This window comes from Spermophilus citellus (assembly GCF_964194105.1).
Source record: "Spermophilus citellus genome assembly, chromosome: 7".
Lineage (NCBI taxonomy): Eukaryota > Metazoa > Chordata > Mammalia > Rodentia > Sciuridae > Spermophilus > Spermophilus citellus.
This window is the reverse complement of record NC_138188.1, coordinates 153,620,397-153,635,308: the sequence shown is the minus strand read 5'-3', so window position 1 is coordinate 153,635,308 and position 14,912 is coordinate 153,620,397. Positions and strand designations below refer to the sequence as shown.

The 14,912-nt window shown below is 45.7% G+C and overlaps 1 protein-coding gene across 2 annotated transcripts in view; it reads left to right on the top strand.

Annotated features, from left to right (window-relative positions):
* Positions 1-742: 742 nt before the first annotated feature.
* The window catches only part of TIAM1 (TIAM Rac1 associated GEF 1), a 366,345-nt gene continuing 352,175 nt past the window's right edge, over positions 743-14,912 (top strand). Inside the window, exon 1 of one of the 2 annotated variants that reach the window (XM_081302880.1) lies at positions 743-864. The gene's annotated coding sequence lies outside the window, so the exon portion shown is untranslated. The remainder of the gene's footprint in view (positions 865-14,912) is intronic. The other variant, XM_081302878.1, reaches the window with a different exon arrangement.

The window sequence follows — 14,912 nt, the reverse complement described above, 5'->3', positions numbered from 1 at the left end:
TCTGGCATCCTCGGGAAGGGATTGCATTAAGATTTTTCTCTCTCCTAAAAAAAGTTCCTGTCTCCCCCTGCTGCCAGCCACAAGCCTCCCTAAGCAGACCACGTGTCGCAGGTACAACGTTTTTTGGCTCTTCGCCTCCCCCGTTCAGTTCCCCCTTCCTCTCCGCCTTAGGTGGCAGGAAAATCCTTTACCTTCGACCAATCCCACCGATGCCGAGCCGCGCGCGCGCGCGCGCGCCAACCAGAGCTCCTTCAGTGCACATCATTGGCCACCTCCACCTATACAGGGTGACAGGCAGCTTCAAGGACCTATTGCAGAAGGAGGCGGAGGCCGCTTGGCCCTCCCAAAGCTGCTTTGTTAGGGGATCCCTCGCTGTTCCCGGGTCGCCGCGCCCCCTCAGTCTTTCCGCGGTCTCTCCAGATTGCGCCGCCAGAGCCTGGTTGGAAGGTATCCCGGAGCGCGGAAGGCCAGCATCCGTCTAACCGCTGGCCGGGGCCGGGACGCAGCTCAGGTACCCCGCGTGCGCCTGTTGTCACTCTCAGTCCAACTCCGAACGCCCCGCTCCCGTATCCGCCGTTTCTGATTGGCTGGACGGAGGCGGAGCGATTGTCAGGAGGCCCAATCGGAACTCGGTTTCCCACGGGCTCCCGCGGCCCCGCCCCCGAAGCCGCCGGCAGAGGCGCCCTGACAGCTCCCATTGGCAGACCTCGAGCGGGCCCGAGCGCTGCCGGGCAGAGCAGCGCCGCCGCCGTCGGGCGCGCAGCTCTGCAGCTCGGCGAACGCTTCGGCGCCCGCAGCCCCAGGGGCCCAGCGGTCCCGCATTGTGCCTGGTAGGATCACGGAGATCCGGGAGGAGCGTCGCAGGTGAGTACTGCGCGCCTGGGGGCTGCGGGCCGACTGGCCAGAGCCACCCCGAGGGGTGGCGATGAGGATGCCCTGAGCCTCTGTGCCCATGACGGGCACGTCCTGACCCCCGTCTCCCGCACACTGGGGCTCCCGGCGGGTCCTAGCTCCCCCCGATCGGGCTTTACTCGTATTGTTTTCGTATGCATACACTTGGGAGGTGGGGTGATCTGGGGAGGGAAGGTAAGGGAAGACATCTGTAGCGCGAAGGAGGGTCCTGGAGGGACGGGAGACAGCGGAGACCAGGCGCCCGGCGCCGAATGGATGTGACAGTGTCCAGGCGTTGGCATTCGGTCTTCCTGGCATCAGGAGGTCAGCGCTGACCTGCGGCGACGGCATCACTGTGTATTTATCGGCTGATTTTTTTTATCAACTTCGGGGAGGGCATACGCGTGTGTGCCCGTGTCTCTGTGTGTGTGTGTCGCGGTCCCTGACTTGGACACTTAAGGGCCTGGCTTTTTGGCATCGCTGGTAGGGAGCACATTCTGGCCATCCGTGCCACGATCGGGGCCAGGCATACTGGACAGAGAGCCAGGGTCCGGCACACAGAGTGGGGGACCCGCGGTGGGCCAGGGAGGGGGCATTTAAAGTGGAATCCTGCGGGTGTGCAGACAATGACTTGTCGGGGCCGCGGGGGTCCCGAAGACTCTGCGTTGGGTCCCCGCGTCGTATCCCTTCCCCGCCTCGCCCTCCGCCGCTCCGATGCGGCTGAACCGCGCGGCTCGCCCCCCGGCTGGGGACCCGCGTGGGCCCCGCTTTTGTTTACAGACCTCGCCATTGGGCGAGAGCTGTGCGCTGCTCTCCTCCTGCCCTGGCTGCCGCTGCGAGCCCCCTCCAAGTGAGAAGTTGGTGCACGCTGTCAGGTGACGCCCCCTCCCCCATTCTCCCCCCAGCTCTTGCTTCAGGGAAAAGACGCCGACTTCGCGCCCAGCCACCGCCTCGCCCCGTGCACTCAAGTCCCCTACACCCATAGGCTCTGGTGTCCTGGGACCTCAGGATGACCGCCGTCGGGTCGCTGACCTGGCCATGCTCATTCCTTTCCTGTCTCATTCTCTGGTCTTCCTCCTTTTTCTATGTGTCGGCAGATTTTGAAGGACGCGCGCGAGCCCTTGGGAACAGTGTGCGATCCGTGCCTACTACAGTGGTACCCACGCGGCTCCGTGCAGCAGCTGTGCGGCATCCTGGAGTCAGAGTGGATGGGATCGGGTTACCCATGCTTGCTGACTTGGCGCACCCTTGGAGCTAGAGCAGAGGTTGAGAACCTGGGCTTGAGGTCAAACAAACTAGGGTGCCAGTACCTGCTCCATGTCACAAGCTGGGTGATCCTAGCCAAGCTACTTAATCTCCTGAAGTCTCAGTTTGTTCGTCTGTAAAGTGGGGATAATGAGTATCCTCAGGGGGAGGGGGTTAAACGACAATATAAATGAACTGCATGGCACAGAACTGCCACATAGGAAGTGCAGGAGTTGCTTCTCTGTAAGAGAATCTGTTATAGAGAATGGCTCCGTGTCTTCCCTTTTCTGTGTTCTCCAATCTTCCAGCTCCTATTTTATTTTATTTAAAAAGGCATCAAACACTGTTTTCGGTCTTAAGCAGGACTTGTTTTACTTGGCCTTTGACTGATTTTACTTATCTAATCACTTGCAGCTCCTTTTTTAAGTGTTTGGATTTCCACTGGGTTTTAGTTGTTTCTTCTTCCTGCTTCCTCAAGATGGTGTGAGGCCCAAGACCAGGGCTTGGAGGAGGAAGAATTCTCCAGGTGGGAATAGGTGGCTGGGGAACCAATGGCTGCTGCAGAGTGATAAAGTCCAGTATGGAGGGAGGTTTGAACAAAGAGAGGTGAAATTTAAGCTGTTTTGTAGCAGAAAAGTTTGCTAAATCACTGGGTTCCAGAATAGGCTCTTTTGTACCTCAAAGAGCTCAGAAGGAAGAGTGCCTTTGAGTGGTAAACAGGGAAGTTGCTAAGTAATTATCTTTGAATGGAGGGGAAATAAACTTAAGGAGGAGGCTGTTGACTAAGCTGGGAAGGTAGAAAGGGAGAATTGATTTCATTGAGTGTCTTCCAAAATGTTGTTAATGTGTTTTGCCGTGGATTTCCTCTCTTCTACCTCTGCGTTGCTCATTTTCTTTAGGAAAAAGAGAAGACAATTTCATATTGGGTGGAGGACCTCAAAACACCACACACAATCTGACAAATAGTTAAGAGAGACAATCTCAGGCTTGTTGACAGACCAAGATATTATTGAACAAACGTTTCCTGTTTTAACACCCTTTTGCCTGATGGGGTAAATTATTGAGCCAGGTCCAACACCACATCCATTAAATGTGGACCTCAGAGATCTTTGCCAGCCCAAACAAGCAAGCAAACAAGCAAACAGACGAAAACTCCAGGTAGTCTGTCCAGTGATTGCGGAAGTCTCCAGGAACTGGTCCCCATCCCTACAGTCCGCTGGGCCCAACTCAGGCACCCAGGCAGAGGCTGATGGCTGGAAGCACCCCCTATGCTGTTGAGGTGGAATGGGCCTGTAGCACTATTGCTGTGTATCAATTGATAAATGTGATAATCTATTTAAATTCCACTCCCAGAAATGATTCCTATCCTTCCCGCCCTTGTGCTGGGAATTCTCTGGCCCTTGGGGATGTTGAAGGCCTCCTGCCCCCACCCCCCACTTTTAGGTTTAGTTGGGGGCCTAAACTTAAAAGGGAGCCAGTGGTTAGGAAATCTTATTAGCTGACAATCTGACTACACTCTAATGCCCTTCCAAAGAGCTGGGACAAAGACCTCCTCCTCCTCTTCAGTTCTCTTTTCCCCACCCCCCTCTAAACCAGAAAGGAATAGCAGACTTGATCTGCTTTCCTCTCCCTAAAATTCCTGCCATTCTGGAGCACCTGTGAAGGCCTTGCTGCGGGCCTACTAGGTGTGCCTGTTAACAGTCCCACTTTCCTATCTGCAAGGAGCTTACTAACAAGAGAAGAATCATTTTTGGCGAGGGGTGGGGTGGGTGGGGGACACAGTTTAACATTTTAAAAGTTGTGCAGTACACACCTATGATTTCCCAAGTGGGGAATACAGGTGAGTGTGTAGGAATCATATGTAAGCTGTGGCTAGAAATCAGTAATGGCAGAATGTCCTCTCCCTGCCTGAGCAGTGCATAGGGATGAGGGCTAGAAGCCAGAGGGAGAATCTGGTTCCTATGGACAATGTGCATATGCCTGTAGGGTTTCAGGACAACACAGACTCAGGCTTGTGGTTGAGAAAGATTCTTATTTTCACTATATCCAGTCATTGGGTTTCCTGTTGCAAAATGCAATTTCAGTGTTTTGTGTGTGTGTGTGTGTGTGTGTGTGTGTGTGCATTTTCAAAGGATAATACCACAACTTAGTTTAATTATATTGACTGGCTTTAATTTCAGTTCTGGACTCCAGTAGCACTTCATTCCATAAAGTAAAACAAGCATTCTAATGGTCCAAGGAAAGAAGTTTGGTTTTATAGGCAGAAAAGTGTTTTTTTTTTTTTTTTTTTTTTTTTAAAGAGAGTGAGAGAGGAGAGAGAGAGAGAGAGAGAGAGAGAGAGAGAGAGAGAGAGAGAGAATTTTTAATATTTATTTTTTAGTTCTCGGCGGACACAACATCTTTGTTGGTATGTGGTGCTGAGGATCGAACCCGGGCCGCACGCATGCCAGGCGAGCGCGCTACCGCTTGAGCCACATCCCCAGCCCCAGAAAAGTGTTTAAAGAAGGCAGAAACAAAAATAAAGGTGCAGATTGGTCATGTATGCATCGACATTTTCTTTTCTAAATTGAGCAACTAGGTAGAGGGTATGCGTCTGAGTGTGTCTCTCTGTTTTTTTTTTCCTCAATAGAGGACCAGAAAAATCAGATCTGCAAGTCCCCAGCAAACTTTTCCTATTTTTCCCAATTCTAAACTTCAGGGCTTGTATCTGTAAACATTCCATTTTCTGTAATTTCTGTGTCAAATAAAAAAATTTACTCTCATCATCAATTGGAGGTCAAGTCACTTATGTAAAAAAAAATTAAAGATAAATAAAGGAGGTACTCAGAAATAAAGCAGTACTCAGCAGGGAACAGAGTGTTTCGAAAATAAAACAGTGTTCTAGTGTAAAAGGATACAGAATATGAATAGTGAGGCAGTTTTCCCTTTCCATCTCTTTCCCAACCTCTGGCACCTTCCTCCACACCCCTTCACACAAGACTTTCCCTGTTCTCTGGTCTCCAGGGACCTCATTAAGAAATTCACAAGGACTGGGACTGGGGAGTGGTGGCGGGTGGCAAAAACCTGTAATTCTAGTGACTATGGAGGTTGAGGTAGGAGAGTCACAAGTTCAAGGCCAGTCTTGGCAACTTGGCAAGAGCCTGTCTCATATCAAATAAATAAGTAAATGTAAGTAAATAAATAAAAAGGGCTGGAGATGTAGCTTGGTGGTGGAGTGCCCCTGTTCAATCTCTAGGCAGCAGACTCCAGTGCTGGTAGGACATTCTTCTAGAAGACCTTGGAGCTTTTTTTGCTAGCTGGAGAGGTTTCTCCTCCAGCTGGGCTGAGGCAGATCCCAGACACCTTGCATCCTGCTACGTGGCTGCGGAGTGGGGTCTCGGTTCATTGACAGAAGTGCTGGGGGTAGGGATACAACAGTGGCATGATATGAAACTGATCGGTTGTCTGCTTTCAGAGGATGTTAAACAAAGATGATGTCTGATTGGGGAACTCTGTGGGAAGAAAGTTTTTTCACTTCCAAATGGGCCAAGCCCTTTGAGGCTGGGCTGGCCAGAAACCTGTCTTCCCACAAGGGGATTTTAGTGTTGCTGGGCTGGAGTGAGGGTTCCAGCAATGTAGAGACGAGCAACATCAAAGTATAATCTGGAAAATACTTGGTTTTCTATCTGGGAGGACTTCAAATTCATGAGAGGAGAAAAAAAAGAGAGGGGGAGGTGTCTTTGATTTAAAAAACTCAACACCTATGTTGTTTAATCCAGTTTCTGCCCCCATAGAGCTTGATTTATTAAAGATCAAAGGAGGAGTGCAGCACCCCCACCCCCACCCCCGCTTCACGTTTTTTTCTTTCTATGGCTTCAGTTACCTGAGGTCTGAAAATATTAAATGGAAAATTCCAGAAATAAACAATGCATAAATTTTAAATAACTTTTATTAAAGCGTATGGTTATAAATGTTTGATTTTATTTTTACTTATTTTAATTTATTTGTTTTAGTGGCGCTAGGGATCAAACACAGGGCCTCACACATGCTTGGTGAGTGCTGTACCAGTGAGCAACACCTCCAGCCCCAGAGTATTAGTGATTGCTGTGAATCTCTTACTGGGCCCAATTTACGACTAACTTACACTTGAGCATAGTGTGTATAGAGGGTGAAGGGCATGATGTGGAGGGTCTGGGCCTGAGAGCTCTTCCAGGCTTTGAATGGGTATGGAGTGGCGATCACACCATGGAGAGTTAGTTGCTTTTCCTTAAAAACCCCAAACCCAGTTCTGTGGCCATGGGAGAAACAGGATATCCTGCTGAAAAAGAAAAAAAAAAAGCTGCTGTTGTAAAGCCGCCTCCAGTGGAGAGCTCTCCCCCTCTCTTCCACTTTCCCCTCCTTAGAGCTGATAACCTGGTAAACAAGGATGAGTCTACTTCCTGCTCCTGGTTCCTCTTGCCTGCTCTGCAGGGGTGATAAGGAGCCTCAAGTCAGCCCCCCCCCCCCCCCCAAGGAGGAGGTCAGGATGAGGGTGTCTGGGAGTCTTTCCTGCAGAGGTGTCAAAATGAGGAATGGAGTGGATGGGATTTCCAGCCCTTCCTGGGAAGGTGGGCCTGGACAGTGTGGTTCTGGAGGGGAGCTGGGTCTGCCTGTCCACGGAGGAACCTGGAGGAGCCTGGAGGAGCCTTTCTTCCAGTCCGGGGTCTTCAGGTCGAGGTTATAGCCCAAGGCCTGGCCTGTCCAGGGCTTCTTCAGCTTCTGGGGGCAAGATTTCTTTGGATCTCTCTGCATTTCCTGAGCTGGGAGGGTACACTCAGCTTCATTCCAGGGGAATGATGATTTCAGGCAGGAATGTCCAGGGGAGCAGGGGACCCTGAGCTAGTTCACATTCACTCTTTGGGCTGTTTTCAGAGGCTCAGAACTGTGGGTTTATTCTCATCATGACTTTCTCATACGGGTCTTGTTTTGGACTTGATAGGAGCCTGACCTCACTAAGTGAAGTAATAAGTGTCTCCATCTCCTCCCAGGCCACAAGGATGTCCTCAGAAAGGATCCCTTTGGGGCAAGTTCAGTAGCATAGCATAAGCTTCTTGAGGTCTGATAACTGCAGGGACTGTTTCTGTCTGGTTAGCCCCTGAGTCCTCTGGGTAGGGCCCTAGGGCCCTCGCCTGTGCCTCTTGCCTGGTGTAATTATTAATTCTTCTACCTGACTTTCTCACAGGTGCCCCACTTTGGCTTCCTGGAGTCCGGAGTCCCAAGGGTCCCAGTTGTAATTGTCATGGTGTTTTAAATAACCACATCGTGCTTCCTGATGGCAGACCCTGTGGTGCCTGTTGTGAGCTTTCCCCGGAGGCTTCCCAAGCATGTTCAAGTTGGGCCTGTGGTTTTGGGACAGTGCTCTTCCATCTCAGATGGTCCTTCGATTCCAAGGTTATTAGGACTTCTGAATGTATTTTGTCGCTGTGTGGGAAGGTTTTAACCCTTCTTGTTCTCTTAGAGGCCTGACATCCATTTTCAGGAGGACTTCTTGGGATGTAGTCTTGGCTATTAAATTTGTCAGCCCCCCCCCCCCTCCCGCCCCCGCCAGGATTGAGCCCAGGGCCTCACACATGTGAGGCAAGTGCTCTGTCACTGAACTACTTACTCAACCCTTTTTAAATAATTTTATTCTGGGGACGGGGTGTCACCAAGCTACCCAGGTTGGCTTCAAACTTGCCATCCCCCTGCCTCACCACCTCAGCAGAGCCCTTAGGCTTTCTGCAGGACCATTGTGTTGTCGTCATGAAACTCGGCTGGGGTTACAACTGTGCACCACCATGCCTGGCTAAACTTGTCGGTTTCACTCAAATACACTGAAGTCACAATTTCACTCAGTAGTAATGATTCAATTTGATTTTTTTTCTGACATAAAGTATATTGTTCTTTGATAAAGATTCTTCCACTCAAGTACTGCCAAGTTTGATTTGATACTAAAAACAATGTGCAGAGTAGTAACTCCATATCAGTATTAAGAAATTCATAGAACAGATGGGCTTATCATGAACACTATCTTCTGTCCCCATCTTGTTTTATTCCTGCCCAGTCCTATAATCTTCAGAAACAATCATTTTGACTCAATTTTTATTTGAGTTCTTTCAGTGGTTATCTTGATGTCTCTAAAAGTTTCTGTAACAACATGCTTGAGACTGAGTAATGGATAAAAAAAAGACTAGAAGTTTGTGTAGCTCACTGTTCTGGAGCCTGGCAAGTCCAAGAGCATGGCACCAGCACCTGACCGGGGGCCCCATGCTTCGTTATAACATGGTGGAGGGCATCACTTGGTGAGAAAGGGTGTGTTTCAGTTTAGGTTCTTCTTCTTATAAAGCCTCCATTCACATCATAGTAAACCCACCCCATGACCACACGTAATCCTAATCACCCCCCCCAAGGCCCCACCCCCAAATACCATCAACACATGAATGTGGGGATTAAGTTCCCAGCCAGTGACATTTTGGAGGGACACAGTCAGACCATAGCAGGTTCTTCTAGTCATTATTCTTCAGTCTTTATGTTATTTATAGAGACCTTTACTTCAGTTACATCAACCTATGACTTTTGGTACCCCCTCTTTAGAATGAGAACATTGGGTCCTGATCTGCCTTTGTTCCCAACTCCCCATGTGTCATCTGTCCCAGCTGGTAACATTGTTATATCGTGTTTTTGCCATCATGATTAAATGTCCTACCCCTTGCCTATAGATTGATTTTGTTTTCATAACAGCTGTTGAGATATTCACAAACCGTGAAATTTACCTCTGTTTAAATTACAGAATTCAGGGATTTTAGATATTTTTATGGAGTTATATAAGTATCACAATCAATTTTAGAACATTTCCATCACCCTCAAAGAAAACCTGTACCCATTGGTCACTCCTTTCATTATCCCTCCTTCCAGCCTCTGATAACCACTAATATGCTTTCTGTCTCTACAAGTTTGCCTTTTCTGGATATTACACGTAAATGGAATCATATGATATACAGCCTTTTGTGACTGGCTTCTTTCATTTTGTATGGATCAGTGAACCATTCCTTTTTGTGGCCAGATAACATCTGAGTATTTCTACCTTTTGGTTATTGTGAAAGTTGCAACTATGAACATTAGTGCACAAGTATTTGTTTGGATATCTGTTTTGTAAAAATTATTTTGGGCATCTATCTAAGAGTGGAGTTGCTAGGTCATATGATAAGTCTGTTTAATCTTTTGAGGAACAGCCAGATGACTTTCCAAAATGGTGCTACCTTTTACTTTTCCATCTGCAGTATATGAGAATTCCAGTTTCCCCACATCCTTGCCAACCCTTATTATATGTCTTGTTTATTATAAATGTTCTAGTTGTGTGAGAAGTGATGATGTCTCCTTGGGGTTTTGATTTGCATTTCTCTGATAAATAATGATGTTGAGCATCTTTTCATGTTCTTATTGGCTAATTGCGTATTTTCTTTCATAAATGTCTGAATAGTCAGACACTTCACCCATTTTTCACTTGGATTTTGGTCATTTCATTAGTAAGTTTTAAGAATTCTTTATGTCTTTTGTCATATTTTTTTGTGTTTTTGTGGTGCTGGGAATGCAACCCAGGGCCTTGTGCATGCTGGACAAGCATTCCACCACTGGCTTATACCACCAGCCCATCTTTATGACTTTTATCAGACATGATTTTCAAATATTTTCTCCATTCAATAGGTTGTCATTTTACTTTCTTGACGATGTCCTTTGCATATTGTTTTTGAAAGCTGAAAATCAATTAAGAAAGTTTACTTAGTTATAATTCTGTCAATATTTTTCACTCCATACTTAGGTGGCACATTAGATTTATATTTTGTTTTCTACAGTTCTGATGGTGTAATTAATTAAATTACAGATTAAGTAAAGGAGTACAAGAAACATTTTTTTTCTCTTTTACTATTTTTAAAAAAATATTTTTTAGTTGTCAATGGATCTTTTATTTTATTATTTATTTATTTATTTATTTATGGCACCGAGGATCAAACCCAGGGCTTCATGCATGCCACGCAAGCGCTCTACCACTGAGCCACCACTCCAGCCCCACATTTTGTTTTAGCACAACAATTTACACTTAAAAAAAGAGCAGTACTTCATTTATTTAAAAAAAAAAACTCCATGAGTGGCTCAGTTATTCATTTATTTACCAAAGCTAATTGAAGGAAATACTTGCAATCAAATTTGGAAGAGACGTGTCTTTGGGTGTCAGCTTTTGGATGTTAATTTTTTTTTGGGGGGGAGGGGGTGATATTTTTGTATGGTTATATTGGGACAGGGGCTTTTAACTCTGGGCAGTTTTGCTTCCAGGAGGCATTTGGCAAGTTCTGGAGACATTGTTGGTTGCCACTACTGGGGAAGTCCTAGATGCCAGGGATGCTGCTAACCATCCTGCAATGTGCAGAATGGTCCTCCAAGATAGAATGGTCTGGGGCTGGGGATGTGGCTCAAGCGGTAGCGCGGTCGCCTGGCATGCGCAGGGCGCTGGGTTCGATCCTCAGCACCACATAAAAATAAAATAAAGATGTTGTGTCCACCGAAAACTAAAAAATAAATACTAAAAAATTCTCTCTCTCTCTCTCTCTCTCCTCTCTCTCTCTTTAAAAGAAAAAAAAAAGAGAATGGTCTGGTCCATAGCCAGTCGTGCTGAGGTGAGAAACCTGCATTCAAAGGAAATTAATACTATACTGTGGGGGTCTAGCCTTCTGCCTCTGAGCTGCATTCCCAACTTTGCAAATGCTGTACTATTTAAGGTCATTTATTTAAATTTCTTTACCTGGGGAAGGAGTTTATGTTTTCTAGATATTTGGAAATGAGCTTTCTTAAGGTGCTTCAGCTTTTGCTTATTATTTTAGTTAGAATTCAATTAATCAAGTACATTTTTTAGGATGGAAAGTTCTTGAAAATGAGTTCATGATTTTTTTTAGGCATTTGGCTTCTAAGTGCTTCAGCAGGTTCTTCTGCTTAATGACCTCAGTACATTGTTGTGACTGCATCATGCAAGGATTGTGCTTAGCCCTCAAATCTATCGTGGGTAATGTCATGGAGGAGGAATATTGCTGGGTGATCATTCCTATATTGCTCCTCTTAAGCAGTTTATTAAGCATTGAAAATATTTTCAGAAAAATGTTCCAAGTGCCATGCCAGGTCTACCGTGACATTTTAGAAAAGTTTTATGACTATTAGGGTAATTATCTCAACCTGAAATCTGCGATTAGAAATTATAATTTCAATTCTACAATTATATCAATTGAACTTTAACATTTCATTGTAATTTAGAAATTTAAAACTGCGTAATTATGGTTTTCACTTAACTAAGCAATTTAACAAAGCAATTATTTCAAAATAAACCTAAAATATTCACTCTGTGTTTGTCCCTCCCCGATCCCCATAATTAATTGTTTAACTTCAGGATTGACTCTGTGTACAGCCTTGGCCCTGTGAATTCTCACCAATTTTATTAAGCAATTCAAATTATGTTAAAGGCTTATGGCAGCCTATGGCTACAATTTTAGCTTTTCAAACAGGAATACCCAATGGCCAATTCCTTTGAAAAATGGAGTCAAAACTCGATAGACTTTATTTGTCAAAGTGGTTGGTTAGTGTTAGGATTCTGGAGTTTTCTTGCCAAAGATTTTAGAGATCCCAGTTCACTGCCCGTTCTTTACCCCAGGTCAGTTAATGTAGCTTATTTAGAGTGAGAAGAGCTAGAATTATTCCTCATGGACAGCCTCTGAATTTTAATTGCAGTAATCCGTGTCTTCTCAGCCTGTGATACAGCAGTTCTGAATCCCATCCAAGTCAGGAAAAGCGAATTTATGGGCCTCCTAGCAACTAGCAACTAGCACTGTAGCGTGCCTGGCCCTTATCTTTATTTCAGCACATGGAGCCAGCCAATCCTTCCAGAAGTCTGGGACATAGCCCCATAGCTGGGGCAGTCAGTAGGTATGGGGTTTGGAGGAATTGGTCCATGAGCACAAGGTATAGTCTTGGTTGCTGTGTTAGTTGCCAGGAAATTTTAATTTGGGGGTGGGGGGGAGAAATGGATAACTCTCAAGCAATAATAAGGTATGGTTTTTCCACTTTGGAAAAGTTCCTTTGTGCAATTCTGAAAGGGCTTTTTAGGACATGAGTTAAGTTGACTAACTTAGTGCCCTGGCCTATAGATGTTATGAGATGCTGTGTTTGGTTTTGCTACCTTAACATGAATAAAACCTCTCTGATCTCTAGCAGTGTTAAGATTGTTGATAGCCCTTGATTATCCAGGCCTATCTTTCCTTTTCTCAAGCATGATGTGTTTTTTTTTTTTTTTTTTTTTTTGTCTGTTTGCTTGTTTTTTACTTATTTATTTATTTTTCTTGTTTGTTGGCTTGTTTTTCATTCTCTTCCTCTGGGTGATTCTTTAGAAATAGCCTATCAACATGGTTTGTTTAAAAAAAAATTCATTCTGAACTATTTCTCTTCATTACATCAAATATATGCCAATATTTTCCAAGTGTTTTTTAAGTGTTGAGATTAAGTGTGGCTCTTTTTTTTTCCTGAGTAATTTTCTCTAACTTTGAAAGATTGTATAATGAATAAAATGAGTTTTAGTTTCATAACGAGAAAAATCACATTCATCAGTGTATCCTTGTGTAAGTGGTAACTAGTGGAAACCTAAGGCTGCCAAGTTATATTTTCTTGTTTTGTAATCCACTTACACGTGGGGATTAATAGCAAAGTGCTCCTCTCAACAATAAGAACCTCAGGAAGAATTACGAATATGTGGATGCTTTGGAATGAACAAAGATGAGAAAGCCTCCGGAGGTGGGCAGCAAAGAAGCCCCATGATTAGATCTCAATGGCAGGATTAGCCCCATTGATGGATCCATTCAGACTGGGATTGAACTGAGGCCCTCAGCATCAGAGTATATTGACCTTGGAGAGCTCACTGCCTCCCTTTCTTCCCTCCTCTTTCTCTCAGACACTGGTCCTATATCCACCATTTCAGTCATGGTTGGGCCCCCTGAGCACAGTTTTTCTCTAGGATCGCCTACTGGCTCATGCACGGCTCTGTCCCTCCTGAAGATACTAGAATACTGATAATTTTCAAGTCCAACTTAATTCATGTCTGTTTTGGTTCCCTAGGGCTGCTGTCATAGGGTGCCACAAGCAGGGAGATTTAAGACAACAGAAATTTATTCTCTTCAAACTCTGGAGGCCTGAAGTCTGAAATCATAGTATGGGCAGGGCCCGCTTCCTTTCAAGGCTCCAGGGAAAATTCTTCTCTTGCCTCTTTGAGCTTCTGGCAGCCCCAAGGGCTCCTTGTCTTGTGACACTATTATGTGGATCCTTGTCTCCTTCAGATAACAGTCTTCTCCTTTAAGTCTGTTTCCCAATTTCCTTTCTCTTACAAAGATGCCCATCACTGGTTTGTGCAGTCTGAGTCAGTATGACCCCATTTTGTTGCATCTGAGAGGAGCCAATTTACAAAGAAGTTCACAATCACAGGTACTGTGTGGGGGGCGGGATTTTAGGATTTCCACATAACTTTTTTTGAGCCATAATTCCACCCAAAATTATGTCCAACCCCTCTGTTAGACTGCCTGTTTAAGTAAATTGAGGACATGGGATAGAGATATATTTAGTTAACACTAATGTCACAGAAGGAGTTTCCAGAGAGGGGAATTGTTTTATTTGGCTATTTTATGACTTTGATCAAAAAAAGACTTGACAAGAACAATTTTAGAAGAGGAAACACTTATTTGGCACTCAGGGTTTCAGAGGTCTTGGCTGACTTCATTGCTCTGGGCTCGAGGTGAGGCAGAACATCATGGTGGAAAGATGTGCGGGAGGAAAGCCGCTCAGGACATGACAGTCAGGAAGGAGAGAGACAGAGCGAGCGTGGGAGGAAGTGCTCTACTTACCAGGCACAAAATATAGACCCCAAAGGTGCGCCTCCAGTGACCTGCCTCCTCCAGACACTCCCTACCTGCCTACGGCTACCTCCCAGATAATCCCTATCAGTGGATTGATGCACTGATAGGGTTAAGGCTCTCATAACCCAATCATTTCACTTTAAACTTTCTTGCATTGTCTTATACATGAGCTTTTGGGGGATACCTCATATCTAAACCACAACGTTGACCTTGCTTAGGACAAGTGGGGTCCTTGGCATATATGATGGAAAAGCATGTCAGTATGTGTCATAGACACTGGCAGATTTATTTAAGACAGAAAATACACATTCAAGGGAGAATATAGGCTGTGTCAAGGGAGAAATGTCTTTTAGGGTAAAGTAAGAAATAATCATTTGAGGGAGAATGCAGTCCATCTCAGAGGGACAGAGAGCAACCCTTTGGTGCGGGATGTTAATATTTATAGAGGGACAGTTGCTAGGGGCTGCCCTAGAGGGAAGTCAGGACAGAAGTACACAGTTTCACATCAGTTTTCCTGGGGCTTGTGGAGTACCTTCATGTTACTTTTTGTAGGCAAGGATGTGGGTCAAGGGCCCTGGCCAAGGGCACAGGCTAAGGACTTGTGTTGGGTTGCTCACAAAGGCTTCTTTTGCATTCCAGTGGCTCATGGGCACTCCTCTTTGGAGACTCAATCTTTTTTTTTTTTTTTTCTGTATCCCCCCCCCCCCCCATTTCTATCTCAGACCTACTGGTTGGAGGAAAGTTCCTCTTAGTTGCTGATGAGCAGCCTCCAAGCCAGGGTGAATTTGGTGTTCCAGCAGGAGCCAAAACTAGGTAGCATGCAGCTCTGGGGGGAAATGG